This window comes from Chinchilla lanigera, unplaced genomic scaffold (genome assembly GCF_000276665.1).
Source record: "Chinchilla lanigera isolate Chin_1 unplaced genomic scaffold, ChiLan1.0 scaffold00006, whole genome shotgun sequence".
Lineage (NCBI taxonomy): Eukaryota > Metazoa > Chordata > Mammalia > Rodentia > Chinchillidae > Chinchilla > Chinchilla lanigera.
Window position 1 is genome coordinate 8,604,958 of NW_004955407.1, and position 6,239 is coordinate 8,611,196.

Sequence of the window (6,239 nt, forward strand, 5' to 3'; positions counted from 1 at the left end):
CAAGAATTTGAGTCTTTTCTTTTTGATAAGGCTGCCTAATGGTTTGTCAATTTTATTTAGTCTTTCAAAGAACTATTAGATTATTTTTGTATTTTTTTTTAGTCTCAATTGCATTAATTTCTGCTCTAATAATTTTCTTCCTTGTACAAATTTTGGATTTGATTTTTTTTTCTTTTTCTAGAAGTTTGAAGCTCAGTTAGGCTGAGCTTCAAACAGTTAGGCTGTTTATTTGAGGCTGTTTGCTTTTCATGATGTGAGAATTCAACACTATTAATTTTTCCCTCATGACTGATTTCATTGTGTTCCATAAGTTCTGATATATTGTATTGGCATTATCATTTATCTTTTATTATTTTATTTTAAAGGTAAAAGAATCAAAACTTATTAACAAACACACAGACATAAACGAAGCAACATAAAAACAATAAACACAATACAGAATTTAAGACAAGGTGAAAAGTAATTAACAATAGTTGTTGCATTACATGTTGTTATCTTGAAATTAGTTACTCAGATAAAAAAATATAGGCATGTAAGAATGATCAAACAATTGGCATTATCATTTAATTTCAGAAACTTTAATTATTTTTAATTTCCTCTGCGACTCATTGGTTGTTAACTAGGATGCTATTTAGTTTCCATGTGTTAATGATGTTTTTGTGTGATTTCTTTTGTATTGATTTCCAATGTCATCGCATCATAGTCTGATAATATGAATGGAATGCTTTCAATTCTTTTACATTTACTTAAGCATGTTCTATGGGCTGGTATGTGGTCCTTTTGGAGGACATATCATGTGCCTTTGAGAAGAATGTGTATTCTGATATTCTCAGGTGGAACACTCTAAAGACATCTACTAAATCCATTTGTTCATAGATTTGTTTCATGTATAATGTTTCATTGTTGATTTTTTTTTTTCTATTTGATTTATTTGAGACAATATTAAGGGGTTTTAAGGTCCTCCATTACAATGGTGTTAGGGCTTATTTGAGTTTCTATATCTGTTAATATAAGTTTTATATAAATGTGTCCCCCTGTATTTGCATATATATTTATGATTTTTATGTTTTCTTGTAGTTTTCCCTGAGCAAGTATGTAATGTACTTCTTTATCTCTTTTGATCAGTCTTGGCTTGCAGTTCCACTGTCTACAAATAGAAAACCCCTTCTTTTTGATTTTCTGTCACATGGACTACTGTTTTCTATCCATTGATTTTTCAGTCTATGAATTTCTTTCCAAGTTAAATGTATTTCTTGAATGCAGGATATTGTTGGATCTTGTTTCTTCATACATTCTGCCAGTGTATTTCTCTTTCTTTGTGAATTGAGGCCATTTACAATGATGATTATAGCTGATATATACTGGTTTGTCTTTGATATATAACTTTCTTATTGATGGTTTTCTAGTTTTTCTCTCCCTTAATTTCTTCCTCTGCCTGTTGGCCTTTTTGTGTTGGAACTCTTAGAACTGACATCTTTATTTCTTCTTTCTAGACTATCTTTCAAAATTCTTTGTAGTGCTGCTTTCATTGTCATGAACCTTCAGTTGTTCTTTTCATAAAATATTTTATTTCTTCATTTACTATAAAAAATTAATTTGCAGAACACATAAATCTGGGCAGGAAGTTCCTTTCTTTCATGTCTTGAAATACTTCACTCCAAGCTCTTGACTGAAGCATTTGGTTTGAGAAGTCTGTTGTGATTCTGATGGGCTATTCGTTACAGGAGTTTTGTTTCTTTTCTCTGATATGTTTTAATAATCTGTTCATATACTGAATATCTGGAGATATTATTATGATATGCCTTGGTGTATATTTATTTTAGTCATGATTGATTGGAATTCTATATGTCTTACTTAACTGTATGTCAGATTCTTTTCCCATATGTGGAAAGTTTTATCATATTATGATAAAGTTTTATCATATTATGAACAGGTTTTTTATGTCATTTGTGCTGCTTTCATCAACTCTAATCACGTTTATGTTTCATCCTTTGCATTGTGTTGCAGTTGTTGATTTGTGTTTTTATGGTCCCTTGCAATTTTCAAGAAATCTTTCTTGTAATGATTGATAACCATGATCCTGTCCTCTAGGTCTGATATTCTGTCTTCACTTACTTTCTTTTTTTTTTTGGTTTTGGTTTTGGTTTTTCTCCAGTACCGGGAACCGAACTCACGACCTTGCACTTGCCAGGTAGGTGCTTTGCTGCTGACCTAAATCCCCAGCCCCTTCTTCACTTACTTTCATTTGGCTTTACAAACATTCATAGGGATTTTTAATTTCCTGACTATCTATGTGAAACTGTTTCATGGATTCCATTTCTTTCTTATGTCATGCATTCATGATTTTCATTATTTTTCTATGCTCCTCTATTTTTTTTTTTATTTATTTATGTCAACTCTAGATTTAGTGAGAAAGTCCTTCATTATGTTTGCCATCTGTCTTGGTTACTTTTCTTCTTGTTGGTGGGGCAAAATACTTGATGCCCAAAATTAATGAAGGAAAGATTTATTTAGCTTACAGGTCATGGAAGTTTCAGTCTATAATCAGCTGGCTCCAAGGCAGAGTGCCACCTGGCAGAGGGCAACAATTCATGATGGTGGAAAACAGCAAAAGTAGCAAGAGCAAAGGTGGGGGAAAAGCCTCTTTTCCTCCCTTATACTGTATGCTGGCTATCCGCTGGCTATCTTCCTGTGCCTACACCATCTTAGTGTCCTCCTTTTGTACAGGCTCAGCATAAATACTAAAAACCATCCCAGAGCTTGAAGGGCATGTCTTCCCCAAGTTGACACAATGTATCAAGCATAACGCATCACTTTTTTACTTGTAAGAGTATGTCTGTTTTGATATCCTCTATATCTTCATGTATTTTTTTTTAATTCCTTCTACTGTCATTCCAGTAAAGTGGATGGCTTCTGATTTCCCCCATGTCATTGCAACTGGATTTGTCTTTGGTGGGCTAGAATTTGGGACTGCACTTTTCTTCTTGTCATTTTCTATTTGTTAAATTTTAGTTTGTTTTATGTGTGTTGTTTGCATTTTTCTTATATTAAATAGGTTTATCACTGGTATCAAACCTTCCCTAGGAAATACCTATTCCTCTGAGATGTCTTCTAGGTGTAGCTGGCTGCTGGTATTTGTGTCTGTCCCAAGATTCTATTTTCCCACTTTATTACGGATGTGGAATTGCAATCAGTTTGGCTCTACATCCAGTCTTTTGGTACTAGACTATGGAAATGATTATGATTCCAGGTTATTACAGTGTTATGAAACAAGCATGAATAACTGATTACAACAAGTATGGCATTTTGGCTAAAGTAGTACAATTGGCAATAATAATATCATCAAGCACAGCCTAGAAACAGATAATCTGTGGTAATTGCTAATTAACCCTTGGAACATGTGTTGTTTCGGGGTGGCTTATTTTGCAAGGAGAACAACATAATATGGGACACATACTTTATATGATTATTTATAAGTCACCCAAAGAGCAGTATACAAAAGAATGCAGGGAATCTGTCCACACACTAAGACCAAGGAATCCAGCTGAGGGCCTGGATCCCACAATAATGTCCTACATGAGTTGAGCTGAATACCCAGAGCTCATAACAATGCCTTCCATGAATCCAGCTGGAGGCCCAGAACCCATGACAACATCTCATGCAGACCTGTTTCACGGATCTGCTGGGAAGGCCCAAAGGTCAGTGGTGGAATCTACAAAGTCTGTGCCAGCAGGAAAAAGGATCTGTGCTAGTAGGCTGAGGGATCTGCACTGGAGCCAGGAAGTGATGCTCAGGAGAACCACAAATCCCCAAAAAGGTATCACAGCCATCCTCGGCAACTGTGAGGTCCCGAGCTCCTCTGATGATCAGGATGGCCAAGTTCCCATCAGGGAAACCAATGCACCAAGATTTTCCAGGAGGCCGGCAGTGCACCATCTTCCCCTCTGGAACCAGGAAGCTATGCTCAAAGTGAGGACCAGAGCTCCCCAAAGTGAACTGAAGCCATTCTCAATGCCAGCAAGGTCCTGAGCTCCTCAGAGGATGAAAACAGCCAAGTTCATCAGGAAAGCCAGGTCCCCACAGCCTCTCTTAGCTCCCGACAGCCTCTCTCAGCTCCGAACATCCTGCTTCTTCTCCTCCAGGTCTGCCTCTTATGCTGCTGACAACAGGCCTCAGGTGGGCCTCCCACACACGGCACCACTCACTCAGTTCAGCTGCGGGTTATAAGTTGACCACCAGTTATCAATCCACTACAGAACATGATCTATAGTTGTATAACAGCATTCAACATAAATGAGGAATTTGAATGGAATGGGTTTCCCCTTGGTAGGATGATTTTATCCTGTGGGGAGGAGAATTTAGGAGGGATAATTGACAAAAGAGAGTGACAGCTGAAGGGAAATATAATAGAAGCAAGTTGAACACTAAGGACGATCATCCAAACTTTGTGAAGCAAAAGAAAAGGCTAGGAGAGAAAGAATGAAAGAGAAAGCTATAGAATATCAAGGAAAAGCAGAAAGACTAGATATAGTATTCATTCACCTGTAAATATCAGAGAATTTAAGAGGACTGTTAAAGAATGAGGAAAGGAGGACAGAGAAAATGAACCAAACAATAAAAGTCAAAACCTAAAAAGCCCTCTCTAAGAATTTTTTTTTTTAAAGTAGAAAAAACTTTTTTTTTTGTTTGTTTGTGTTTTTTTTGTTTTTGGTTTTTCTCCGGTACCAGGAACCAAACTCACGACCTTGCACTTGCCAGGCAGGCGCTTTGCCGCTGAGCCAAATCCCCAGCCCCAAAAAACATTATTAAAAAAATAATTCCTATGGTGTCCCCAGTTCATTGTTAATTCCATAGCCAGAGCTACAATCTGTACTAAATAAACACACCAAGTCTGCAGTACGTTTACTGCAGACTGTGGGGCTGATCTTGGCCACACTGATGACTCCTCTTTAGAGGAGTTGGTCATGTGGTAATAAGATTGCCCTTTTCATCAGGCAGGCCATTTGCCTGCTGATTGCAGGCTACTTCTAGCTCTTTGTAGCTAGGGCTAAGAGTGGCTTTTGGTTTTCACCTAAATGTAGTCTAAGCCCCAGTTCCTAATTTTCATGAGTTTCCCTAGTTCACTGTCCAACTGGCAACTGTCTATTGTGACTGAACAATCCTTCCCTCTTTCCACTACCAGACATGGGCACTGAAGTGAACCAAGACTGTTCTGCTACTTGCATTTTAGCCCCAAGAACTTTGAGATAAAATATTGGTCCCACCAGTCAGCTGCTACTGCATGTGACCATGTGCAGGACACTGCTCTGCTTACTCATGCTTTGACGACTGTGAGGTGGGCCACTTGGGAAAGTGCCTTGTGTTCTCACTACTGCCTCTAACTATACAAGACTCTCTTGGTCTGTGTTAGGTCTCATCTCTTAGTGAGGAGTACAGTTGCTTTTATTGACTCCCTGCCTGCCAGGTCAGCTACTTCACTGTTCCCACTGCAGTACATGGTCTTAGGTCTGCAGTGGTGAGCTATTTCTCTACCATGAATCTTATTTTCTTTTTCTCCTCTGTCAATTTTCCAGTGGATCTCATGTGGCCTAGACTACCTTTAATTTCTGTCCAGCCTATTGTTTCCAGACTTTCAGAACTTTGTTCTGAAGAAGCTGAGTAGTCTCCAAAATGAGTTGTTTTAATCAGGTAAAGATACACATCAATAAATCATAGGCATTATTTCCTGCAATAGCTGTGTTACAGTTTAGATCTAAGATGTCCCCCAAATTCTCATGTATTTAGACATTGGGATTTTGGAAGGTCACTCGATCATGAGGTTACTGGATGGGCTACCAGGACATGAAGTCTGGTTGGATAAGGTGGGTCATTAGAGACTTGATATACGAGGGTGAGTCCTGGATTCTGATCCCTTGTTTTCCCTCTAGCTTCCTTCCTTCCTGCTTCCAGCCACCATAAGTGAGTAGCTTTCCTTTCCATAAACATCCAGCATGTTTCTATTTTGAAAGAAGTGGGAAGTGAACAAGAACCTCAGAAACTATGAACCAAAATGAGCCTCTCCCTTTCAATGTGTCAGGTATGCTAGTCCAGTAATAGAAAATTTTCCTTAACAGTTGTGTACTATTCTTTTCCTGTAAATGTGATGTACTCACTGTCACTTACAGATTAGATGAATATTTTCATCAGTGTGCTTTGTTCACACTTTCCTTCTACACTTAGTGCTCTTAAGTTATCATTTT